The sequence below is a fragment of the Ochotona curzoniae genome, unplaced genomic scaffold, assembly GCF_017591425.1.
Source record: "Ochotona curzoniae isolate NIBS_2020 unplaced genomic scaffold, NIBS_Ocur_1.0 scaffold_2476, whole genome shotgun sequence".
Lineage (NCBI taxonomy): Eukaryota > Metazoa > Chordata > Mammalia > Lagomorpha > Ochotonidae > Ochotona > Ochotona curzoniae.
Genome location: NW_024467095.1, coordinates 19,204,813 through 19,232,431, shown reverse-complemented (window position 1 = coordinate 19,232,431; position 27,619 = coordinate 19,204,813). Strand labels below are relative to the sequence as shown.

General features: G+C 47.0%; 1 long non-coding RNA gene and 1 other non-coding gene across 2 annotated transcripts; one reads left to right on the top strand and one right to left on the bottom strand.

Moving 5' to 3' along the window:
* Positions 1-26,661, bottom strand: LOC121170975. The gene is made up of 3 exons (XR_005886073.1): positions 26,611-26,661; positions 18,090-18,149; positions 1-77 (listed from the first exon to the last, which is right to left on the bottom strand). It is a non-coding gene; the product is annotated as an uncharacterized LOC121170975 (long non-coding RNA).
* On the top strand, positions 14,773-14,897 carry LOC121171052. Its single transcript, XR_005886093.1, has one exon. It is a non-coding gene; the product is annotated as a small nucleolar RNA ACA64 (small nucleolar RNA).
* Positions 26,662-27,619: the final 958 nt, after the last annotated feature.

Below are 27,619 nucleotides of genomic sequence, written 5' to 3'. Positions count from 1 at the left end.
TGGTTCTTCCATGTTGGTTTCCATGGAGGACAAGACAAGTTCTCATGAGGCTTCTAATACCCAGGGGAGTGTTGACACTAGAAATGCAAAGATAGGAAAAGATACAAAAACATAAAAAAAGGAAAATATATATAAATAACAACTTCGTTAAAAAAATCCACTTATTTCAAATACATTCAGCATTCTGGTTGGCACATAAAAATAGAATGATGAAAGAAGATTTGGTGGGAGTAATTGTTTGGGGGAAAAATCAATTTAACATCATTTTGCTTTCAATTTTTGCTGCCAGGAAGGCGCATGCTGCATCCTCTAATTCAAACATAAGTGTCTCCAGAAACCCTTGGATCACATATTACAAAACCCCATCTGTTTTACCCTCTCACAATTAGCATTTTAGCTTAATTCACTTTTAAATTTTCTGACATTAGCTTGATTCCCCCTCCCTCTTTGTCATCTAAATTCACAACTGGCACTTCTTTGATTTGGATTCAGCTTGAAAAATAATTTTTAGCTATTTTAAATCCTTTTTGGTAGTAAGCAGGGTATAAATAAATTTTGAAACATAATGATGGCGTTATAGATGCACAAGAATGTTTGTTACAGCTTTGTTGGCCACAGCAAAAAAAATAAAAACACGTGCCTTCAGATTGTGAGTGGAGAAAGCAGTGATTGCAACACTACTGACAATTGTTAGGAATAATAAGTAATGGAATATGTATGTATGTCTACTGATAAGGAAGGCTGTATTAAGTGGGACAACTAGAAAAGAGTAAACAGTTTTATTTATATAAAAATAAAAGCTTGGGAGAAGTTGTATAAGGGCACAGAGAGCGGACTGCAAGGAAGGCAGGAAGTGAGGAACTGGATCGCCTCTCGAAAGGGATGGCGAGAGAGGCGAGGGCGGGACAGCGACATGTGACTTTCTGTAGGTTTCCGGTGCACTGGAACCCTTTCTCCAAAAGAATGTGTGCATTCATGTTGTTCTGGCAAATAACACCATGTAAGGCTCATCGGAAAATTGTGAAACCATTTCTGTTCCTCTTTGGAGTTGTCTCACATACATATTTAAGGAAAGAAGGAGGGTGTGTGGGGCTGTGGTCCCAAATCTGAGCCTCCAGAGTTGAGCCTTGCCCCTCTGCTGGTCCAGCTTCCTGGTAGCATGCACCTTGGGAGGTGCCACCTGACAATGTAGGCACTGGGTCCTGTCACCCTTGGGACCCCTGGCCTGGACCGGCCCTAACTCCCTCACAGGCACTTGGAGAATGAATCAGCACGTGGAAAATCTCTCAGACAATTCGCCTTTCAAATAAAAAGACAAAACATTTTTTTCTTCTTTAAAAGGGATAGAAATGAGAAAACACATATATAAAAAAAATCCATTAGAAGTGAAGATGATAATGAGTGTGTACCCTAGCAGGCAGACAGAGGATGTATTCAGGTAGGCTGCTGTAGAGAGGCAACGTGCTCGCATACTTGTGTATGTAAAATTCTCTTACTTTTAGAGAGGACATTTTCATCATTCCATCATTAACTGCTATTGTCGTATGGCAGGCAATGTCTGGGATTACATTTATCAACAAATTTAATCTTAAGAAATCCCAACGAGGAGTATTCTGTGGTCATTCCCATTTTATAAATGAGAAACTGAAGCGAAGCCTGCCCAGCTCCCAGGTGATGCAGCTGGGGTTGTGAGTCCAGCATTCACACATGTGATCACAGCTCACACGTGCCAGGCAGAATGCACACGTGCACCCTGAGATGGGCGCCTGACTGGGGTGTCTAGGAGCATGGTCCTGACTCCCTGCTCCGGATTGGCAGTGCCATCACTTGGGCAAGTCCATGCCTCCTTTGGCAGTTTTCCCGCTTTGATGCAGGCAGCTTTTCTTTTTAAAGATTTATTTTTATTATTTTTTCATTGGAAAGGCGGATATACAGAGAGGAGAGACAGAGAGGAAGATCTTCCGTCCGATGATTCACTCCCCAAGTGAGCGCAACGGGCCGATACTATGCCGATCCGAAGCCAGGAGCCTCTTCCGGGTCTCCCACGCGGGTGCAGGGTCCCAAAGCTTTGGGCCGTCCTCGACTGCTTTCCCAGGCCACAGGCAGGGAGCTGGAAGGGAAGTGGGGCTGCCGGGATTAGAACCAATGCCCATATGGGATCCCGGGCGTGCAAGGCAAGGACCTTAACCACTTGCGCCACTGCGCCGGGCCCTAAATACTTTTAAGAGTGAGGTTCCCCCCCCCCTTCCCATTTAAAGATCTATTTTACTTATCTGACAGGTAAGAGTGACAGAGAGAAGGAGAGAGAGAGGAAAGGTCTTACAATGAACTGCTCACTTCTCAAATGGCCAACATCTTCTCCTACATGGGTGGTAGGGGCCTAAGAACTGGGGCTGTCTTCTGTTGCCTTCCCAGGTGCATTAGCAGGAAGCTGGGTTAGAAGTGCAGCAGCAAAAGAATCTCTAATATGTAATTAGAAAACATGCTAAGGAATATGTTCCAACGTATGTGATACTCAAAGACAGAGTAATGCTGTGGTGTGTGCCGCACAAGGCGTCATAGCACCTGCATTTCTCCGAAGGATAACTAATCTGTGGAGAAGAGATGAAGAAACCTTCTGGGAACAGCACATGCAAAGGCCTGGGTGCGAGAACGCTTGGCTTCTGTAAGCCAAAGCAAGCAGAGGGAATGTGGAAGAGTAAGTGTGAGGTTAGATCCAGGGCGGGCAGTAATCAAATCCACAGGCCTACACAGCTACATATAGGATTTTGTTCTTTATCTGAAGAATAATAGGAAACCAGTGAAATGCGTCAGTCAGTGTGACCTGGGCAAACTTATGGGCTCCCTGAATAGGATCTGGATTTGGGATGAGACAACAGGAGGATGCAGGGGATCACGGCTGTAGACCACTCACCCAGGTAACACGGTACAGCATTCTCAATAGAGAAGCACCAGAGACAGTTACGGTGAACTTGTCCATTGATTAACAACCAAGTACAAGCTTATGTAGGCTGGGTCCAGGGCAACAAGCCTCAGGGTAGTAACAATATTTCTTTTGGATATAAACATCTGTTTCATATTGTAAGCCTAGCCACCAGTACAACTGGCATATACTTTGCCAGGTGGCACTGTAACCTACCACAACTTACGCAACTCACCCGCACCCTGAGTGTTTATTATAAGACTATCCTCACAAATTTACCACAAGATGGGTATGGGCTGGGGTGGGCAGGAGGAGGACGTGACCAAGTTACTGGAAAGTACCCAAATTACCAGAAGAGGCTGGGGGTTGGGGTGGGGGAATACCCAGAGGGCTCTGGCCTGCTGCCAACTGCATGGGTCCGCGGGGGTCCCAAGGTGCGGTAGAGACAGAAGGGTCTCAGGCATCGGCTGAACCCAAGGGAGGTCTTGAGTCTCCAGACATGCACTGAAACCACACTCCTGCTGCCCCTCACATAGGCTAGGTAAGCTGAGACCCATCCTGGCACTTGCTTGCCCACAGGAGAGACTTTCAAGGGTGCTGCGTAGGGCCCAGCACAGTAGCCTAGTGGCTAAAGTTCTTATCTTGCATCTGCCAGGATCGCATATGGGTGCCAGTTTGTGCCCTGAATGCTCCACTTCCCATCCAGCTCCTTGCTTGTGGCTTGGAAAAGCAGTAGAACGTGACCCAAAGCCTTGGGATCCTGCACCTATGGGAAGAACTGAAAAAGTTTCAGGCTTCTGGCTTTGGACTGGCTCAGCTCCGGCCATTGCAGTCATTTGGAGAGTGAACCAGTGGATAGAAGATCTTTATCTCTGTGTTTCCTCTTTGTAAACCTGAATTTCCAATAAAAAAAAGGGGGGGGGGTGCTGCGTGACTAGATTATTATTATCATTATCACTATTATTAGTATGGTATTTGTAAGACAGATTTAACAAAGAAGCAGAGACAGGGAGACAAAAAGATCTTTTATCTTCTGGTTCACTTCCAGAAGCCGTAATGGCTGGAGCTGAGGTTGATCCAAAGCCAGGAGTTTCTTCTAGGTTTCCCATGTGGGTCCTAAGGCTTTGGACCATCTTCCACTGCTTTTCAAGGCCATAAGCACAGAAGTGAATGGGAAGTGGAGCAGCCAGGACATAAACTGGTGTCCATGTGGGATGTCAGCACTAGAAGGTGAGCGTTGAGCCACAGTGCGGGTCCTGACCAGGTTCCTATTTAGACCCAGTCAAGGGCTTCTTCCCATGTGGGCCCTTTGCCAGGGCTGCTCCCTCTGTCAGGAATGCTCTAGCCTGATATTTAAACATGGGCTGCTTGATGCTGGCCTAAAAAGCTGCCTCCTCCTGCCCAGACACACTGTCTGTGTTAAGTTCCCCTCTCATTCAGTTGTCCACAATGTCTGGAGCTGCGTTGATTCAAAGCCAGGAGCTTGGGGCTTTTTCAGGGTCTCCCAAGCAGGCCATACTGGAGCACCTGAATTTGATGCTGGTCTCTGCTTCCTGATTTCAGCTTCTTGTTAATGTGGACCCTGAGTGGCCATGGTGACGGGAGACCAGCTCCTGGCTGAAATTCTCTGTCTCTGTCTTACAAAAATCATAGAAAACAAGAAACCCAGTCACGTCTCCACGGCTCAGAGTGGAACTCAGTTGATTCTGGAGTTGTGCTCCCCTTCTGCAGTCAACTGAATAAAACCTTTACCAAATGTCCATTTTTAAAAAGGCTTATTTATTTTAAAGCTCATGCTATAAAGAGAAGGAGAAAGAGAGAAGTTTCCATCTGCTGGTTCCTTCCGCAAGTGCCCACAGTGGCAGGGGCTGCTCCAGGCCACAGCCAAGAGTCAGGAGATTCTTCCAGATCTCCCATGTGGGTGCAGAATTTGGAGTACTTTGGCCATTCTCTGCTGCTTCCTAGGGACATTAATAGGGAGCTGGATATGAAGTGGAGCAGCTGGGACAAGAACCAGTAACCAAAAGGGATTTTAGTATTACAGGTGGTGGTTTAACTTGCTATGCTACAACTCCAACCTCATCTTTCCTTTTTTTTTTTTTTTTTTTTAATGTGTTTGCTTGTTTATTTGGAAGGTAATATTAGAGAAAGATAGAGGGAGGGAGAGGGGGATCTTCCATACACTGGTTCACTCCCCATACAGCTATAAAAGCCAAGACAAGGTCATGCCAAAGGCAGGAGCCAGGGATTGTCACCTGAGTCATCCACAGGCCACTCACACGGCTCGTTGTTGATCGGAGGCCTCAGATCGGGGCTGCCTAGGTAGCCCTGCGATGTGACAGCTGGCTCCCCCAGCAGAGCAAGGAGAGAGCAAGCTATCTGGAGCCTCAAGGTCTGAGATGACCTACCCCTGGCAGTCTCCACTTCCACAGCATCTCCTTAGGTTCTCTCTCCTCACAGTGGTAGGGAACTCCAGGGACACGGACACTGGAGGGCAGGAATCATCAGGGTCCATCTTAGAGGCTGGCCACCATGTCTCTGTCATGACCTTGAGCAATCTTTGTCATGACCTTCAGCCGCCTGGAACACTGAGACCCGGGCTTGCTCTGTGAGGTCCTTCTTTGTCCCTGACTTCATCTTCAGTTCAGTGAGAGAACTGTTCAATGAATGAAAGAGTTAATGTGCTTACAGAAGCACTTCTCACAGGGAGTAAAGCGGCTGCCAGGGTCTGGCCTGATTCCTAGAACGGGGCTGCTTGTTTTGTGGGGGAGGGGGTCGAAGCAGCTGTCCGGGTTTCCCATCGTTTCTCCTCTCACTTCCGAGGTCAGCGAGATGGGAGGGGACAAGAACAGGTGGCTCTTAACTGGCTGGCTTGGATCGGCCTTGATACAAAGACACTAAGGAATTGGAAACAAAAATCCAGCCTCTGGAAAGAGAGCTGGTCCTAGTTTTGCTCCTTTTAGGAGTTTTGCACCTGATTAATGATTCTGTGCAAGATGGATTAAGCTGCTGGAAACTTTCTCCATTTAGCAGTGCCAGCTCCTTCTTCCCAACACTTTTTTTTTTTTTTTGATAGTGCTAGTCTTTCAGATCCCCAACTTTTTCTAAGGGCAAACCAAAGGCCTAGGATGAACTGGATTTTCCCTGGGAAAATTAAGAGTGGCTCCAGGGACTGCTGCCGGAGGGCAGGGGTTGAGTTGAGGGCGGGTGATATAAGGGAGGGGAGCTCAAGGTCAAAAACATTCCCCAGACTGTGGATGCTGAGCGTCACCCAGTACATTTCAGCTGAACAAATCTCGTTCCTACCTCCGCTCCAACTTCCCTAGCAACGGTCAGAGAGAAGGCATGGGATGACAACCAAACCTGGATGCTGCGAAGGAATTGCTTTTGTTACTCAAGATGTAAGTAAGTAAATAACAATGGTGCACCAGAGCTCCCTTGCAGAGAGCTTCCATTTCCTCTGTTTCATGCCTTGCACAATCTTATACAATGAGTGACAGAGCCTTGAAGTTGTGGCTTCATAATTGGGGACCATTACCAAGGCAAGGAATTTTAAGTTTCTCTTCCATTTTTCTCTTTCCTGCAAGAACATAATCGGTGATTAGTTATTTGAAGCATTGTTCTTTCTGTTTGACAGCTGCCCAAATGAGCTTTGGACTGGTCCTTGTAGGGGCGGAAGGGGAGCCCTCCAGAGCTTAGTAAGGGCGGCTGTGTTTCCCTGCATCCTTCCTTCTGCCCCAGCTCTTCTCGCACACTCCACTGCCCGTTAGCTCTGCCTTTCTTCCCTCTCCCCCACCTCATTCCAAGTTGTTCTTTATTCAGGCTTGATCCAAGGATCTCCCCCAGAGAAAGCAGATCACTGCTGGCTCCTCCGCTTTGGGGGTGCCAAGGCCTCGGTGGCAAGCTGAGGAGCGCGGGCACAATGGCCCTTTATGCCTGGCTCTGGGCTCTGTGCTGGCCCCAGCTGCCCCCATGCTCTGATTTTCCTTACTTTTTTTCTTCAGTATTTTTTTTTCAGCTGAATTATTCCATTCTAATACATGGAATGGGGAGCAAGGGTCTTAGAGGCTGGGTCTGGCCCATGAAATCTGAATGGCTCCTGCACCCTGCCATGATGTCACTAGGTGATGGGTCACATTCCTACTGACAGGCGCTGGGCTGCTTTTGTGGGCTCACGCTTTGCTTTCATGGGAGGGAAATGACCTGTGTTGTTACACCTGGCTTTCCTCTCAAGGCCCTGAACAGTGTCAGCCTAGAACACTTCTGCAAACAGAACTGAGCACTGATATGGGAAGAAACAGGTACAAAGCATAATGAATAACACTGACACACCTTAAAAAGGAAACACGGGGTAGGGTGGACATTGTTGCATAGCAGGTGAAGCCACCACTTGGGACACCTCCACATCACCTCAGAGTGGCTGGTCTGAGTCCGAACTAGTTTGCTGTCCCAGCTTCCTGCTGATGGTTCTGGGACTCAAAAAATACTTAGGGACCAGCTCAGTAGCCTAGTGGCTAAAGTCCTCGCCTTGCATGCGTCAGGATCCCATATGGGAGCCGGTTCGTGTTCCAGCAGCCCTGCTTCCCATCCAGCTCCTTGCTTGTCGCCTGGGAAAGCAGTCAAGGACGGCCCAAAGCCTTGGGACCCTGCACCTGTGTGGGAGACCCGGAAGTGGGAAACCCGGTTCTTGCCTCCTGGCTTCGAATCGGCATAGCTCTGGCTGTTGTGGCCACTTGGGGAGTGAACCAGTGGATGGAAGATCTTCCTCTCTGTCTCTCCTCTTTGCATATTTGACTTTCCAATAAAACAAAACAAAAACATACAAATGAACAAAAACTTGAGCCCCTGCCAAGCACGTAAGGAAAGTGAGATGGAATTCTAGGTTCCTGAGTTTGGGCTATCCAGCCCTGGTGGTCGCATGCAGGCATTTGGAGGGCAAGGAACCAGTGGACGGAACACCTGTCCGTTCTGATTATGTATGCATCATCAAACACAAAACTATTATGAAGCAATTTTTAAAAAGCCACCTTTCTTGTCTTCTCTCTCTGTCTCCCTTCTTCCTGACTTTCAGTTAACTAAATCCACCAGAAGGAACACAAAGACAAGAGGCTGATGTTGGAGCAGCTCAGATCACAGCTGTCAAAGCAGGTGAGCGCTGAAGCAGTTGAAGTAGTTGAGCCTCTGCCACCCACAGAAGATACCTGGGTTGAAGGAAGAGCCTTGGCTTCAGCCTGGCCCAACCCCAGCTGTTGTGGGCATTTGGGGAGTGATCCAACAGATGGAGAATCTGTCTCTGTTTATCATCATCATCATCATCAGCATCATCAAAACAATCATAATAAAGTTGCCAAGATCAGGGAATCAGGTGGATTTTGTGAATGAGAGCCCCCTGCAGCCAGGCCTAGCGTCTTCCCTGGTTAGGCCCGTTTCCTTGAAGGCCCCCCTTTACCTGCACATTTAAAGAAATATCTATGCGGGCCGGCGCGGTGGCGCAGTGGTTAAGGTCCTCCCTTGCATGCCCGGGATCCCATATGGGCACCGGTTCTAATTCCGGCAGCCCCACTTCCCATCCAGCTCCCTACCTGTGGCCCGGGAAAGCAGTCGAGGACAGCCCAAAGCCTTGGGACCCTGCACCCGCATGGGAGACCCGGAAGAGGCTCCTGGCTTCGGATCGGTACAGCATCAGCCCATTGTGCTCACTTGGGGAGTGAATCATTGGACGGAAGATCTTCCTCTCTGTCTCTCCTCTCTGTATATCTGCCTTTCCAATGGTGAAGAAATTTCATGGATTTCATTTAAACAGATCTAAGAACAAAATGATACTTCCCACCCTACTGTTTATAAGGGGTTACTAGAACCTTCAAGAACTACAAAACTGATGTTGTCACGAAACATCTGCTTTAAATTTTAAAAATTAAATTAAACCATTTAAATTTGTAATCAGATAACTAGAATTTCATTTTTGAAGTCCTCGATTTCACGGGAATAATGCAAAAGTTACTATGGAGAAGAACGACCAACGAGTGCAAAGATGACCAAATTCACTGCCACAGCTTTGGTTTTGCCTCATTACACACCTCGGTGAGGCCAGGCAGAGTCTGCAGGGTCTACTGCCTGAGCATTGGTGCAGATGCCCACTTCCTATTATCCGAGCACCAGGGGCAGATGCCTTCTTCCTGTTCCCTGAGCACTGGGGTAGATGCCCGCTTTTTATTCCCTGAGCACTGAGGCATCATTTTCTATTGCAGCCAAGACTTGAAAATGGGGTGGAAAGCAACTGGGAGCGCTTATTATGAAAGTTCATACAGAATGTTGGATAAAACTGAAAAAATATCACCCTCAACCTTCACGCTCTTTACAACTCAAATGGAGACTTCAGGAATGGGGATGGGGGTCGGCTGTCGGGAGAGTGCCTGGGATGCCTGTAGCCCCTCCTGGGGAGTCAGGATCCGAGGCCCAGTTCCATGAGGCAGCAAGCGATGTGCTGAGTGCTTGGGCTCCTGTCACTCATGTGAGTGACCCGGATGGAGTTTGTGCTCCCAGCTCCTACCTGGCCCAATCATGGCTCTTGTAGATATTTATGAAGTCAATCAGTGAAGGAAAAAAATCTCTATATTGGTCTCTCACTGTCACTTTGCCTTTCCAATAAACCCAAACAAATGTTTTTTATTTGGATTTACTGGAAAGGCAGATTTACAGAGAAGGGCAGAGAGAGAGAATGAGAGAAAGAGAGATATCTTCAATCTGTTGGTTCACTTCCCAAGTGGCTGCCATGGCCAGAGCTGAGTCAATCTGAAGCCAGGAGCAGGAGCTTCTTTTGGGTCTCCCATTTGGGTACAGGGTCCCAAGGCTTTGGGCCTTCTTTTATTGCTTTCCCAGGCCACAGGCAGGCAACTGAATGGGAAGTGGAGCAGTCAGGACATGGGATCCCAACACTGGCTGGTGGAGGATCAGCCAACTGAGTCATTGCACTGGCCCCAATACATTTTTTTAAAACTGTATTTTAAATTGTTTAAAGAGAAATAAAAAGGAGACTTGAATACAGGTTTAGGAGGCAGCACTTTTTGGGATCCCTGGGCTGATGTAAGTAGGGTGGGTACTGGTAGATGCCTGTATTAAGCTGCATATAAAAAGATTTAAATACATCTCTGTATGAGTCATTAAATAGATGCTGGTTCATCTGTCCCCAGCCCCCCAAATCCGCTTGCTCTGTGTCCTCTCCAGGTGTCTCCTGGGGCCTCTGAAGATCCTGTCGGAGGCCTCAGTCTGGCAGAGCTGGCTTCAGTGTGACAGCTAGGATCTGCTGTTAAACCTTTGAATGTTTTCCCTGGTCCCACCAATGCCTATGATAAGTGTTGGCAGGGGTTTCTGGAAGGCGCCTCGCTGTAGCAGTGCTTAAGTTCTGATTCTTGAATCTGAGAGTGAGCTCTGCTGCATGGCGGGAGGGCGGGGGGGAGGGCTGGGGGGAGGCTGTGGCATTAAACCCGTTCCTCGACATCGAAATGTGATTTATTAACACTGGCAACAGTCATAGGCCATCCTGCCAACAAAGTTTCTGAAATTGAAATCGCATGAAACTTTCTTAGTTCCTGCTAGTGCCACATACGCCCTTTCCTTTCTAAAGCAGCAAATTCACTTAAAAATAATTAAGAAAAGATTGATGGGATTTTGGAATTGTAATGAAAAATATGATCTCATTAGTAAGTCATGAGTCAGGGCCAGGAGCTGTGTCAGATGTGTGCACTTCTGCATAATTAGAAGAAGCTGCTGCAAGGAGAGCTAATAATGGCATGGATTAAAAAATTAAAATAGTTTCCCTTTATACTTTTTTGGCTGCACTGAAATTGTTCCTTTTGCAAAAAAAAAAACTCAGAAAGAGATCTCTTTCAAAAGAAGCCTCTCTCAAATGTAACCGATTTGGTGGAAAACAAAAGAGGGGTAAAAAGAATCGAAAGAACCAAATAAAAGATATCGCTCCACTAAATCCATTGTGAATGCTCAAGTAGGTTACCAGACAAAACGGGAATTGTTCTCAGCCATGCACCTTCAAGACAACACACACACACACACACACACACACACACACACACAGCATGAGCACATTTTGAAAACAGCAGTTAGATTCATCATGTGAATTTTATATAATCTCTGGTTTGAACCATTGAGTAAATAAAATAATCACTCCTTAGAGGAGCCACACAGCTTTTAAAGGCTGAAATGAGTTTGGAGTGAAGCAACCTGGATGGTGGCTTCGTCTCTGCCACCGCCAGCTGACTGTGACCTGATTAGTCCATGTCTGGATTTGCTCATTTGTAAAATGGGGGTAAGGATACTGACCTTTAAGGTTTATTGCAGGAACAAAATGAAGTAACATTTAGTGGGCAGGCATTAATTAAAAATAATCTTGCCCCTTCTCCTTAGGAACTTTCTAGTTTGTTGACATTTGGGAGTAGAACAATTTCCCCTCCTCGGTTCAAAGGAACAATCATGGGGTTAGAGCCTGCGATGCCGAGATGCGGTGGGGAGTTGAGCATGAATAGGACAGTCAGTCCTGGAGGGCAGGAAGGGTAAGTCCGGTGTGTACCACATATCCACAAGACCCAGCAGGCTGGCTGCCACAGGGCAAGTCCAAAGGCACACCTTTTGGAAATTGGCCAAAGGGGGATGATTGCAAGATGGGCGAGGCATAAATGCTCAGCTGATCTGCATGAGTAAGCCCACTGTTAAAATGTGTAAGTCTTCTGCTGTCCTGGCTCTCTTTAGAACCACAGATATCCCTCAATATAAGAACAGAGGCTTAGCCCCTGTTGTGGCAGGGACCTAGAAGGCGTGCTCTGTCTACAACCTATATGTGGCAGAGATTAATTTTTTTTTTTTTTCTGTATGGGACTGGTGTGATGGCTCAACTGGCTGGTCCTCTGCCTGCAAGCGCTAGCATCCAATAGGGGTTCGTGTCCTGGCTGCTCCACTTCCCATTCAACTCCCTGCCTGTGGCCTGGGAAAGCAGTGGATGGACGTATGACTGTGTATGAAAAACTACACTACAGTAATAATAAAGGGGAACTCAGTGATAGGGGAGGGACTTGGGGAGGGGATAAAGGAATCCCAGGGCGTATGGAACTGCATCATAAAATGATGATGATGATGATGACGATGATAATAAGTGGAATTTTAAAAAATAATTTAAAAAGAAAGAGAAAGAAGAAGAAAAGGAGGAAACAAAGGAGGAAGGAAGGAAAGAGGAAGGAAGGAAGCAGCTTCCCTCAGTTCCAACTTCTAAGGGAATTTTTTCAATATTTCTCCATTAAGTATATGTGTATTTGTTTAACTTATTTTTTTAAAAAGGTGTCTTTATTTATTTGAAAGCTGTAATCACTCCCCAAAAGGCCATAATGGCTAGAACTGGGCTGGTCTGAAGCTGGGAGCCAGAAGGTTCTTCCAGGTCTCCCACATGCGGGCAGGGTCCCATGTATTTGGGCCATCTTCCATTGATTTCCCAGGCACATATGATCAGAAGTGGAGCATCAGGAACAAAACCAGTGCCCATATGGATATGCTGGGGCTGCAGCAGCAGCTTTACCCACTATGCCAAAGCACCGGTCCCTATTTTTTTGTTTTTAGTTTTATTTACTTATCTAAATGGCAAAGCAGCAAGTAGAGAGAAAGAGAGAGAGAGGTCTTCCTTCTGTTGACTCATTTTCCTAATGCCTACAATAGCCAGGTCTGGGCCAGGATGATGGCCGGAGCCAAGGACTGCATCCTGATTTCCCGTGTGGGTGCCAGGGCCCTGAGCCGTTGGGCCATCTTCTGCGGGCTTCGCAGATATGGAAAACACAGCATGGATAGGGTGCTCTAATTCGAAATGCTGGCATTGCAAGTGGTAGTTTAAACTTCTGTGCTATACAAGTCCCCTTGCATAGTCAACTTAATCAAACACTTGAATGTATTTATTAAAATGATAATTTTCTCCTTTATTTTGTCAAGGGCTGAACTGCACTGGTTTTGAAGTAAACTTGCTAAACTTTCATAGCATACACTCACATTGCTTGTTATGCATCAGATGTTTTACACATTTTTAGAATTAGTTTGGCAATATTTTATTTGGCATTTTTTGCATGTATGTTTACGAATGATATTGGCTTAAAACTTTTAATTTTTTTCCACATGATATGCTTGGCAAGTTTTGGTACAAAGTCATGATAACCTCATGCAGTAAGCAGAGGAAAGTACTCTTTTCCACTTCTCTGGCAGAATTGGTGCGACACTGATGATTTTATTCCTTCCACACTAGTTAGAATTCTCAGGACGAGTCCTCGAGGTGTGGGGTACCCTTGGAGGGAAAGCTTGGATTCAACTTCATCATTGTTGTAAGACTATATAAACAAAAACACAACAGCAGACTATTTGGGCATTCTATTTCTTCTATTTATTTATTTATTGTTGCCAGCCGCATCTGCATGTACTGGCTACATGCCGTACCCAAAATGGCGCCGGCCGGAAAAGCCACACCTTGGTTCCTGGTGACGTAGCTTTCGTGGTACTGCGCAGGCGCCTAGCACATGCCCAGTGAGCTGAGGCGTGGCCGGCGCATGAACACTGGGACTGATGAATCCAGTCGCCCAGGACCCTGCGTAATCATGACGCCGACCTATCATCGGCGGAGGCGGGGCCAGTCAGCACATAAGAGCAGACAGCCTGCCGGGATCTGAGCCTTTCCCTCCTCATCTTGGTGCGTGCAATAAAGATTACCGCAGAAGACTTCACTCGCGTCTGCGTCTTATCGCCGGACGATAAAAAACGTGGGCGCGACAATTTATTTTTAATTTTTTTGGAAGGACAGATCCACAGAGAGAAGGAGAGACAGAGAGGAAGGTCTTTCATTCGCTGGTTTACTCCCCAAGTAGCTTCATCAGCCGGAGCTGAGCCAATCTGAAGCCAGGAATCAGGAGCTTCTTCTGGGTCTCCCACGTGGGTGCAGGGTCCCAAGGCTTTGGGCCGGCCTGGACTGCTTTTCCAGGCCACAAGCTGGGAGCTGAATGGGAAATGGGGCCTCCTGAGCACGAACCAGTGCCCATATGGTATCCTGGCTCAAGCAAGGCAAGCACCCAGGCTGCTGGGCCACCGCGTTGAGCCTCCACGTGGGAGGCCTGGAAGAAGTTCCAGATTCCTGGCTTCGAATTGGCTCAGCTCCGACTGGTGTGAATCAGCAGATGGAAGATCTTCCTTTCTATCTTTCCTCCTCTTTGTATATCTGACTTTCCAGTAAAAATAAACCAAGCTTAAAAAAAATTTTAATATTTAATGTAAAATTAGTAATCTCACTATTTAAGAAAATGTTTCCCTTTTCTAGAAATTATTTTATTTTTATTTTTAATATTGGTTATTTAGCTGAGAGGGATGCACACCCCTGGGGCTCCCCGATTAGGTTGGGGAGGGTTGAGGTTATAGGAAGGTGGATGGGACAAACGCTCCCATTTTTTTGTCTCCTGTGTCCTGGGGGGGCTATTCCTTGCTGTCAAACAACAGTCCCTGAGGCTTGGAGACAGTCGTTTGTCGATGCTTTACAGACCCCGCTGTGAGGAAGAATGATCCGAATGATACTCGAACGATTTTGCTAATTCTGCAATGTCGTCGGCTCCATTGCACCAGGGTTGAGAACAACTTTCCAGGGTCTTTGGGCTGACCAAGTCCACCTCTGTGTGCATCCATACACCCAGACACCTGCTGCAAAGCTTTCCAGCTTGTGAAGAGGCACTCCATGTCCTCTGTTGACCTAGATAAGCAGGCTGTCATGTCCCCCATGTGCACCTGGGCATGCTGTCCACTGCACAAATGGCAGCAACTCTGGCGCTGGATGAAAATCGCCCTGGCTTTGGCCATAGCCATGGATGAGATTCAGCGCCTAGAGCCACCAGGAGCCTCAGCTCATCTCCCACTGCCTGTGTGGAAAGGTGAGACCAAGGCCCCGACAGGCGCAAAACAGGAAACGACAAGCAGGAGCAAAAAGAAAACCAAAGAGTCCTCCAGCCTCTGCATGGGGGCTGGAAGGCCCTGGGACAAGTAGCGTCTCATGCCTGGATCTCACGTGGCCTGCAGGAGCACCGTGGACTACCCAAGGAGCTCTGTGAAGCGGGTCCAACTGCTTCACTGCTTGCCTGCGGGCTTGAGCTGGGGGCAGGACCGGGAGGGGGTGGAGCTTGAACCTGGGGAAGTAGTCTTCCAGCCTCCGCACGGGGACTGGAAGGCCTCGGGACAAGTAGCGTCCCATGCCTGGATCGCAGGTGGCCTCAACCATGCGTGCGTCCGGAGTCGGTATCGGGCAGTCAGTGTGCCATTTGGCGGTAGGATCTGCCTGCTGGCCGCCCGGCCGGGAAGCTCTGGGATTTGGTTTCTATGATTGCTGCTTAGGAAGCTCCATGATGAACCCTCAGGGCTTTGGGTACATGAATCAACCCTAAAGATTCCCAATGATGTAAACCTCCCCCGATGGACCTCTACCAACTAATTTGGTCTCAACCCATGTGCTTTTAAAATTGTATAACCAAATATATTTTCAAAACCTTTTACTACTCAGAAATTGAGCGGGAGAGCAAAGAAACCTTCCATCTCCTGTGAACGTTTGAGGAAGCCATGTAGCGTAACCTCTCAGACACATAACAGGTAACTTGTAGACAATAGATTCAAGACAACATTAGACAACAGTAAAACTCCAAAGATATATAGGGGGAATCAAGAGCGACCCTGACAACCTATTAACAGGAGGTCATGTGCACAGAGCAGTGGGGGACCACAGAGTGGAGCAGGGGGACAGGAGGAGGCTTGTATCCCAAACCTGGAGTCTCCCGGATCCCCAGCAAGGGCTATCAGTACGGGCGCGAAGGACCACATCCCAACTGCCAAAGAGACCACGGGGGACTGGAATGCCTTTGGAGGCCGAGAACTTAGAGGACATCCCCCCCTGCCCGCCGCCATTGGACCTACCACACGGGATGGAAGAAACTGAATCCTTCATCATAGGATCCAAGGCCATCGGAACAACAACCAGGAAACCTGAGCGGTCTTCAGAAACAGAAGAACAGTGGACTCCCTTTGGGACTAGGGAGAGGAGCTATCTCTGGTTCTTACTTGGCTCCAACTTCGGGTCCCCACCCTCTCTGCAACGACCATGAGGGACGCTCCAGAGCACCCCCCAACACACACACACACATACACACACTCTCTCACAAATTGGAATGGATAGGCAGAGGACAACAAGGAAGGCTTGGTCAGCATGGACTCACACACACCTTACTAGGTAGAACACGGGGATTAAGTACTCCTCACCAAGGTATGGAAGTTTTCTCTGCGCACCCTTCCTAACACTGTCTCGCACCTCAATTGTTGAAATGTCATTGAAATAGTCATAGGAAGTTGTTAAGACCATGCATCCAATTCTGACAAATTGGTTGTTCAATACTTTGTCAATTTATCCCTTAATGTTACATATTGTTGTTGATGTTATGTTGGGGCTTTTAATTGACTGGGATTCTACTCTGTTGGCTCTGCCTTCGGACCGGGGAGGGTCTCCCCAAAAAGCCGCTGGACTTGACTGGACAATGAGATGCTGGACTCTGTGCTTGGTGTATGCTTGCAATGAAGGAATCTCAACTGAACCTGAACTGTGGTTGCGCAGTGGTGGGGGGGGGGGGGGAGAAGCCCACCATGGGGGGAGGGTTAGGAGAGGGATGGAGGGAATCCCAGTGCCTATATTGAATTGTGTCACATAATACAATAAATATTAAAAAAACAAATAGCAGCAACTAAGGAGGCCCAGTCTCAACACATGCACTCCAAGGTCAGACCACATATATTATAATTTTCCCTGTGTCCAGCATTGAGTCCAGCAATCTAGCATGAGAATCCTCCAGGAAATCTAGCCTAGGGTGATCTCAGCCCACCACAGGTCACACCATCGCCTACCATACCCATCTCCAGCCCTGATTTTTGTGTGTACCAGCATGTACTGCAGCCTAGCCCCATCTGTCGCACATCCCATCTGGCTCTCACGCAAACCCTTGAGTGTTGCAGCTTAGCGCAGCCCACCCTCCCCTCCCAAGATCTGGCCCACATGTATGCCCCTGGGTGCTGCTGTCTTGACCAGTCCGACCTGCCCCTAGCCCTAGCTCTCATGTTTACCAGCAGGAGCTGCAGCCCAGCAGGGGAGTGCCCACAGTTCCCCTACCAGACCTACTCTCAGATGCAGATCTTGTACCTGCCAGGGGGTACTAGAGTTCAGCCTGGCACTTGGCAGTGGGTGTTGTGCGCTAGCTTCGTCGTCCTGTATCCTCTAGCTTTCATATACCAGCCCAGTGTGGTCTGTCTCCAGTTCCAGCTCTCATGCTCCCAGTAGATGCAGTAATCCAGCAAGGGAGTCCCTGAAGTTCCCCTACCAGGCCTGTTCCCTATCACTGGGGCTTGCATGTACTGGTAGGTGCTGTGACCTAGCCTGAGATGCCCCATACCCAGTCTTAGCATTTACCAGCAGATGCAGCAGCTTAGCCCAGCTTGGCCCACTCCCAGCCTTCATGTGAGCTGGTAAGTGTTGTGGTTCAATCTAGCTTGATCTGCGCCCCATTCTGGCTCTTGCCACTGTGTGCTGTGAACTGGCCTAGCCCAGCATTACCCCAGACCCAGATCACACATACACCAATGGGTGCTGCAGCCCAGCCTGGCCTGGGCTGCCTCCAATCCCAGCCCTTACACTCACCAGTGGGAGCTGTGGACTAGAAGAGGAGTTCTCCAAGTTCCTCTACTAGGCCTGCTCCCAGCTCTGGATCTCCCACCCCCTGACTGACATGACTGGCTCCCAGTGCTGGCATTCACTGCATGCACTGTGGCCCAGCCTGGCTCTTGGGAGCACCAGAGGGTGCTGGAGCCTAGCCTGGTCTGGCCTGCCCCCAGACTCAGCCCACATGCATGCGGAGGAGTACTGCAGCCTTGCCCAGCCCTCTCTGCCCATTGCCCTGGCATGGAACTCATCAGTGGGAGCTGCAGTAGAAGGGAAGTGCCCAAAGTTCTCCTATGAGGTCCGTTTCCAGCCTGAATCTTGAGTGTGCTGGAAGGTGTTTCAACCTAGCCTGGCATTGCCCACCCTCAGTCTCAGCTTTTGCTAAATCAAAGCACTTACCACATTTTGTCATCAAAATTATCTTCCATTGTTAAAGGGAATTCTCCAATGTTCAAAGACCTGTGAAAACATAAGCAATATATGCTTTGCCATTGAACTCATCATGCCTATATATAAAAAGTGTTATGAGATGAGTATACAATGGAATGCTCCTGAGTTTTAGTTTTTTGACTTTAACTTTTAGTTTTAGAGCTTCTAAACCATTCATGGTTCTTGACTGTTGTTCATCGGATTCCCTGGGTTTGTTCTGTTTCCTGTCTCACTTGGGTTTCAGGGAATTCTTTGCCATGGGAATTCTTACTGAAAGCCATGTTAGTTATCAAACTCCCACTCATACTCTGATCCTATTTTCCTTTTTTTTTTTTTAAGATTTATTTTTATTATTTCTTCATTGGAAAGGCGGATATACAGAGAGGAGAGACAGAGAGGAAGATCTTCCGTCCAATGATTCACTCCCCAAGTGAGCGCAACAGCCGATGCTATGCCGATCCGAAGCCAGGAGCCTCTTCTGGGTCTCCCACGCGGGTGCAGGGTCCCAAAGCTCTGGGCCGTCCTCGACTGCCTTCCCGGGCCACAGGCAGGGAGCTGAATTGGAAGCGGGGCTGCCCATCCTTGTGACCTACAGCAGTCCTAGGAGACAGTACTCAGCACCCTAAATAAGTCCATTTACTGGCACTATTTTCAACTTGTTAAGCCACAGTGTAATTTTAATACTAGGTTTGGGATGGGTTCAAGACTTAGGTGTTCTACTTTCAATCCAGCTCCCTGCTAGAGTGCTTGCAAGAGCAGCGGAGGATGGCCCCGCATCCTTGGGCCGCTGCAGCCATGTGGGCGACATGAAGGAAGCTCTTGCCTTCTCCCTTTGACTGGCCAGCCCTGGCTCCTGTGTTCATTTAAAGAGAGAACTTTCATCTCTCCCTCTCTCTCTGACTACGCATTACATATAATTAAAAAAAAAAAAAAAAAGGAGGTTCTGGCAAGGTAGCCAACAGGCTAATTCACCTGAGCTACTGGCATCCCATATGGATTCATGTTCCAGCTGCTTTACTTCCAATACAGCTCTCTGCTTACTGTCTGGGAAGGCAGCAGAAGATGGTTCAAGTTCTCAGGTCACTGCTCCCATGTGGGAGAGCCAGAGGAAGCTCAATTCCAGCCATTTTGGCCATTTGAGGAATGAACCAGTGGGGGGAAGTCATTTCTGTCTATTCCCTCTCTAAAAACTCTGCTTTTCAGAGGGTGGTGAAGTGGCTCAGTATGCTAATCTCTGTCTATATGGCTGGCATCCCACATGGACACTAATTCAAGCCCTAGCTGCTCCACTTCCCATCCAGCTCCCTGCTTGTGGCCTGGGAAAGCAGTGGAGGACGGCCCAAAGCCTTGGAACCCGCCCTATGTGGAGATCCAGAAGAAGCTGCTGGCTCCTGGCTTCAGACCAGCTCAGCTCCAGCCATTGTGGCCATTTGGAGAGTGAACAGCAAATGGAAATTTTTGCCTTGTCCCTCCCTCCCTCCTTCTCTCTCAACGTAACTCAAGCAAAAATAAGTAAAATCTTTTTTAAAAGCCTGTCTTTCCAGTACAAATAAAGAAATCTTTAAAAACAACATTTATTTATTTTTATTGGAAACGCAGATTTGGGCCCAGTGGCGTGGCCTAGCAGCTAAAATCCTCACCTTGAACGCCCCGGGATCCCATATGGGCGCCAGTTCTAATCCCAGCAGCTCCACTTCCCATCCAGCTCCCTGCTTGTGGCCTGGGAAAGCAGTCAAGGACGGCCCAATGCTTTGGGACCCTGCACCCGCGTGGGAGCCCCGAAGAGGTTCCTGGTTCCCGGTTTCGGATCGGCACAGAGCTGGCCGTTCGTTGCGCTCACTTAGGGAATGAATCATTGGACGGAAGATCTTTCTCTCTGTCTCTCCTCCTCTATGTGTATCTGACTTTGTAATAAAAATAAAATAAATCTTTTTAAAAAAAGAAAGAAAGGCAGATTTACAGAGAGAAGGAGAGACAGAAAGATCTTCCATCCACTGGTTCACTCCCTGAGTGGCCACAACAGCCAGAGCTGATCCGAAGCCAGGAGCCAGCAGCTTCTTCTGGGTCTCCTACGCGGGTGCAGGGCCCCAAGGCTTTGAGCTGTCCTGGACTGTTTTCCCAGCTGAATGGGAATGGAACAGCTGGGACAGAAACTGGTGCCCATATGGGATCCTAGTGCATGCAAGGCAAGGATTTAGCCATTCAGTTATCATGCCAGGCCCAAAGTAAGTAAATATTAAACACAAATAAAAAGTCTGTAAAAAAAAAAAAAAAACACGAACTTGTACGAGGCTTTTGGGAGGCAATTCCTTCGATTATTCCCTGTGATAAGTAAGGTGGGAGCCATGCAGGACCTGAAAAGGAGCACTGATAACCAGAGGCTATGTGGATGGTGCCCGAGCACTTTGAGCAACCATCTGTGCTTTACAGTGAAGAAGAGCAAGAGGAACAAATATTTGGCCCCAGGAAAGCCTCCCTTCACCACAGCCACACCCTAGGTTCACAGTCCAGGGACAGGCTTGGGTCAACGCCGCTGGACCCCTTCATGCCGGCAGTGGCTAATGGACGTGATCTGCAGAGAGGGGAGCCCCAATTCATTGATTCGGGCCTGGGCAGCATGAACATGGCCAACTCTCTTGGGCTTCTGCTTCACCATCATCTGAATTCGCCTGACTGCATTCTGTTCCGCTGGAGTTCTCTCTACCCATAATAAAGGTCTGACTTCCTGCCTGGAGCTGAAATCGGCAGACAAGTCTTGGCCTGGGCCTTGTGGGAACATTGGAATTCAGGGACCCTTTCCTGTCCCTCTAAGCCTCTACAGAAATGCTCAATAAAATCAACTCTGGAAGATGCACACACAAAATAAATAAATAAATAAATACTATGTTCAATTGCTAAGAAACGAGTCACAGATTAATCTTATAAAATCATAGCAATCAAAGAAAAGCTTAGAATTCTGAATGTTGATTCTTTTCTTCATCTTGGAATTGAAAGCGCTCTAGTTCATCACCTTAAGGACTGCCTTACGTCCACAGTCATGGGGTTACCGTCATAGAGCCACAGAGAAGGTTGGCGCTGGAGAAACATACAGGATAAAGCAGTAGAAATTTCTCCTTTTCTAATAGAAATGACTGAGACCTTAGAGAAGTCAAATTAACTTGCCTACCACCATTTGCTTCAGCCCTGTTAGATGAATGAATGGGCTTATGGGTCAGACTGAGAATAAGATACTTGATTGTAGCTTAAGCACTTTTGATTAATGTTATTGGGTTCCGGCAGAGGTAAAGCGAAACATGCAAACCACTTGGATGAGTAGGCAAGTTATTTGATTTATTTATCTTATGACTTCTTTGTCAAACTGAACTGCCTTGGACCCAGACTAATTTTTATATTTACTTGCTAATAATAATTACTTACATTTCCATAATGTCTTCTTTGGCTAAGCACTACTCTAAGCATTTTATGTCACACAACAACCTAGGAAATAGATACCTTACTTCTCCAGTTTTGCAAAGGACACTGAGGCAGATCCCATTAAGTGTTTCGCCTGAAGTCACACAGTTAGTGCCCCAGCTGGATCATCTGGCTCAGGAGCCTGGGTTTTAACCCTGACTACCACCTGTTCTCTGTCTTAACTGAAAAGTCTAACTCATGGAGACTAACTCTGGTTGAGTTTATCTCTTGGAAGAGCCTAGGCACTATTGGGATTCCTCCTTTGCTCCGATCTCCCTAGTTGTACTGTTGCTATTATTTTTGCAATTTTTTTTAAAAGATGCATGTTATTTTTGTTGCAAAGTCAGATATACAGAGAGGAGGAGAAACAGAGAGGAAGATCTTCCATCTGATGATTCACTCCCTAAGTGACCGCAAGAGCCGGCACTGTGCCAATCCACAGCCGGGAGCCAGGAGCTCTTCTGGGTCTCCCACGTGGGTGCAGGTCCCAAGACTTTGGGTGGTCCTCAACTGCTTTCCCAGGCCACAAGCAGAGAGCTGGATGGGAAGTGGGGCCGCTGGGATTAGAACCTATGACCATATGGGATCCCGGAGCGTTTAAGGTGAGGACTTTAGCCGCTAGGCCACAGTGTCAGGTCCTATTTTTGCAATTATTTGCCTCTGTATATTTAAGTTCTGGGACAGTAGGGTTTATGCCACATTCATTTAGTATTCCCAGAAGATAGCTCAGTGCCGCCACCCCCACATGGTGAACTTAATAAAAGTGAAAATGAAGAAGTAAAAGTCCTCTGGGCCAATGATGTGATGTAGCAGGTAAAGCTGTTACTTGTGATGCCAGAATCCCATATGGGCACTGGTTCAAGTCCTGGCTGCTCCTCTTCTGATCCAGTTCCCTGATGATGCACCTGGGAAAGCCTCAGAGGATTGCCCAAGTACTTGAGCCCCTGCAACCATATACAAGATCTGTGGGCCCAGCGGCATGGCCTAGCAGCTAAAATCCTCGCCTTGGACATGGCAGGATCCCACATGGGTGCCAGTTCTAATCCCGGCAGCCCCACTTTCCATCTAGCTCCCTTCCTGTGGCCTGGGAAAGCATTCGAGGACAGCCCAGCGCATTGGGACCCTGCACCCACACAGGAGACCCGGAAGAGCTCCTGGATCAGCCATTGTGGTCACTTGGGGAGAGAATCATCAGATGGAAGATCTTCATCTCTGTCTCTTCTCCTCTCCGTATACCTGACTTTGCAATATAAATAAGTAAACCATTAAAAAAAAAAAAAAAAAAAGAGGGAGAGATCCGCAAAAAGCTCCTGGCTTTAACCTGGCCCCACTCTGGCTGTTGTGGTCATTGGGAGAGAACCAGGGCATAGAAGAGCTTTTTCTTTCTCTCTGTTACCCAAATGATTAGAAAATAGCTATAGATAGAGGTAGTCTGAACAGATTCTTCATAAAATTGCAAAGTTGGTGACCTAAGTTTTTTTTTTTAATTTTTTCAATGCAGAGTAAGAGCTTGCTGCTTCTGCTTTTTGTTCCCCCTCACGAACCCAGGCACCCTTTGGCATTCTAGTTGGTTTTCAAAAGTCCTTATTTCTGGCTTGCCTTTAAGGTTGGAAAGCACGACTGCTTGAAAAGCACTAAAGACTTTGGTCAGTAATGTCTCCTGGATGGGAAGTGGAAGTTTAGAAGCTTCTTTTTTTTTTTTTTTTTTTTTTAGTGTGGCAAAAGAAAAAGACAGACAGAAATGCCTACTACAGTTAAAATAGTTCCTAAGTGTTGCATCACAAATTGGTAATACAGGTAATGTTGTGATTGGGATTTTTATAACATTTCTATGAGATAGATATTATATTGAGTACATTTTTTCACGTTAGGAAATAAAGGCCAGCATGATATGCCAATAGTTCTACATCCAACAGAAGGCAAAACGGAAGCCCTTATTTTCTCTGCTTTAAGCTTGTACTCTGGAATACTAACTCAAAACTTGCAACTTTTCAGTTTGATGTTTTCTGAAACGAAGGACAGGGTCAAATTTGAATCTGAATTGTTAAGATCTAACTGTAGATGGTAGTAACTGGGGAACATATTTCTGGACATAAAGATCAAAATGTTACTCCTAAAATTATATTACCTGATCTCTTATTTATTTAGATTTGATCATTGCAAATGTAAGAAAACTGGGGAGAGTGCCTCAGGCCTTCCGCAGACCAAGCCAACACACCAGTGAGCGGACCAATGATTTCTCTCCACTTTTTCTTACCAGGACAAGGCCAGAAGTTTGTCAGGGATCAGCCACCCTGCTAGCAAAACAAATGTCCCACCACTCCCCAGAGAACAAGTCCATTTCAGAAGGGAAAAGATACAAGCACTTCTGAGCTTTCAGAGAATTTAAAGGGAGCCCAATAAATAAATCAACAACCCAATTTCATTAAATGAAGGGGAAAAATTCCCCAGATAATCTGATTGCTAAAGTGGTTGCATTCAAGTTAAAAATTCCTTAGACATTTGAGTATTTCCATTCTTGGAGTTAATACTAGTAAACATATTTTTAATATAATTGCTTATATTTAGATTCCAGGGTGATGGTAATGCATACATGCACTGTTTGTTGGCTTAAAGAAACTACTTTACAAATACTGTGGTACAGCTATGCAGCGGACAATAATGTAATCTGATGGATTAGTGCCACAGCATTAGGTATCCAATTAGAAGAGTAATTATAAGTCTTGTTCGCGACCAACATCAGCTTTCTGTATGTCTCACTCAGCTGTAGCATGCGGGCTGGAACAGATGACTCTGAAGAACTTCTTGGGCAGAAGAAGTTTTCTCTCCTACTATCATTTGTTTGTTAAATGATGTATCTGGGGCAAGAGTTGAGTGTAGCAGTTTAGAGTTACCACTTGCATTCTATATCAGAGTGCCATCCTATGTCCAATCAAGCTCCCTGGCAGGCAGCAGGTCATCACCTGGGGTCCCTCACACACTGGGACCCCATGACTGTGAGGACAGCCTGGAGTTCCTGGCTCCCGGATTGCATTTGTCCCCCACTGGCTATTTTCAGCATCTGGGGAGTGAAGCAGCTGGTGAGAGCACAGTCTCTATCTGAGTGTCTCTCTCTGTTTCCTTCTCTCTGATTCTCTGCTTAAAAAAAGTCCTTGACACTAAGTGGTATTCAATAAATGTTAATTAATATTAACTTTCAAAAAATATGTATGCACTGAGCATTAAATAATCCCTCCTTTCCAGAAGTTTAAATGTCTGTGGGACTAAACCTGGATCCAGATGGGTCTGCTTTCCGGGCACATTAACTTTGGAAATGATTTGAAGAAGTGGTAGGACAGCATTTGATAGCAAGTACATCTCCTGAGGTTTGCATTTACTGCTACCATCCTTTGGCATTCTTTGCTTTATAACGGCATCTCCTGGCACACAGTTTTGGAAAATTCATTTATTCATTCAATGGAAGTTCACTGAGGGTCTTCTGGATCTTGGCCACATACTGACCCCACAGTCATGACCTCATATCAAATAATCCATGGTCAGGTAAGTTTGAGAAGTAGTGAAACAAACAGAGCTGGGACTTCTTCCATTCCTTATGTCGCATGACTCACGGCCTTCAGTACTTCTCACCCTGGAGTCTATATTTTGGAAGGGGTGCTTGTAGGGCCAGGGTCATACAATATCTATTATCACTTAAGGTATTCAAAGTCCCTCTTGGAGTCCAAGCACTTCTGGAGTTGGGGAGTGAGAAATAATAGGGAAAGCCATTCACTCACGCATTGTTCAGTCTCTTAATTAGAACTAGACTATTACTGCTCCATCAAAATACTCTTCCCAGACACTAGATTTAAGGCGTCTCATCCTTGGGATGGCATTCATTTCAGAATAGAATTTGAATATTAGATTAACCAATGTTAATTATTAAGGCCTTGGAAGAATGGGCTGGAGCTGATCCTTACCAGTGGGACCATCTAATTTATTAGCAGTGAGGCTATTATTTCTGAGTGGGTGATGTCTCTGTCCCATGTGCTGGGAACAACTGGACCAAAATGCACTAATTGGGTGAAGTGGAAATTACAGGAATTTGGAAATAGGACCGATGAAAATAAAGCCAATTTGAATCCAACGCTAAGTGTGTTCAACTGGCATGATGACCATCTGGGTGGGGGGTCTGAGTGACAAGCAGACAGACCCGCAGAGGAGGACATCGAGCCTGGAGGCCGAGGAGGGAGTGTGGACTTTTCCAAGAGCTGGCTTTCAGGGAGTGTTTCTGATTAGTGAAGAAATGCTCTGGTTTGTATCCTCTTGTTTACCAGATGGAGGCTTACCCTGGGGGGCTGGGGCTCTGGGCCGCGGCAATGATTGCGGTTGAGAGTCTGACAATGTACATGTGTGTAGCACTCCCAGAGGACGCGGAGCAGGGGAGGAGCGCGTTGCCACCTCCTTGTCTGATGTTAGAGCATCGGAGGAGAATGAAGGGACCAGGAACTCACGCACTCTGAGCAGGAGGACTTCTTGGTGAGGGTGGGGCAGGGAGAACAGTCGGGCCGATGGCATCACTTCTTCCCCTGTGACTCCATGGCAGGCCTGCCCTCCACTGCCTCACATGCTCTAACTGTGGGCCCCATCTTGTTTATCCTAGTGAAAGCTCTGTCAGGACCTTCTCCCAGGATTCGATGTCAGATCATTTATTCCCTAAGACAATAATATGAAATCGCAAGCTCTGGCTATCACTGCGTAGACCCTGAACAACAGGGTCAGATGTGGTATAACCAGGCTCCACCTAGCATTCATGATGAAGACTTGGCAATGACTGTCTACCTTCAGCTGATCCTAATTCCACATAGGTACAGAATGCCATCTGAGACCTCGGATTCATCCACACCGGCATAGAATGCCATGCAGGTATAATCACTCCAGCTAAACTTCCTGAATATTTTTGTAAATGAGTGAGTTGGCTAATTAAAGGCAAACATGAAAATCATCAGTTTCAACAGTGGTAGAAACACGGCTCTTTAGAACAGCAGAAAGAAAAACTTACCTTGTGGGGACAAAAGCTTAGGGACAATGTGACCAAATCCAAGTGACCAGAAGAAAAACCAAGGCTGCTCTCTTCCGTCTTGGGAAACCCACTGCCTCAGGCGTGGTGGGGAGTCAGTCTGCTGGAAAGAAGAGAGACATATATGTGAGCTGCAATTGAAGAACCAGAAATGCCAGCATAGGCAGCACTGAGAAGCAAGTAAGTCTTAAATAATGAGGAGACATTACACTCGTCGAATACAGGCTTCTACTGTTGTGGCCAATCCCAGTCCCTAACGGCAGCCCCTGCTTGAAGCCATTTACAGCAAAAGTCCTTTTTCAGGTTGAACCCAAATTCATTTCCTTGTAACTTTCATCCTTTGGAAAAGTAAGAGCAGCTGTGTTACTTTTTCCCGACATTGCTGCCTTCCAGTAGCGGAAGAAAGTCACCGTCGCCTGTAAGCATGCTCTTTGCCAGTCCTAAGGAAAAAAATAATAAGATCGGGGCAGGACACACCCTCCCCCAGCTCCTGTCTTGAGGTAATACTCCTGATCCAAGTCTTTGCAGGGAGCAAATATTAAACTAATGGTGACAATGCTGGGACCAGTGTCATAAAAGATTTTCTTCTCTATTCTTTTTTTTTTTTTTAAGATTTTTTATTGGAAAGGCGAATATATAGAGGAGGAGAGACAGAGAGGAAGATTTTCCATCTGATGGTTCACTCCCCAAGTGACTGCAATGGCTGGAGCTGAGCCAATCCGAAGTCACAAGCCAGGAGCTTCTTCCGGGTCTCCCATGCAAGTGCAGGGTCCCAAGGCTTTGGGCTGTCCTCCACTGCTTTTCCCAGGTCACAAGCAGGGAGCTGGATGGGAAGCAGGGCCGCTGGGATTAGAACTGGCGCCCATATGGGAGCCCGGCATGTGCAAGGCAAGGACTTTAACCACTAGGCTATCGCGCTGGGCCTGTTCTTCTCTATTCTTGTCAAACCTCTCAAGCAAAGATTTTTATTGCTAAAAGTTCTTTAAGAAAA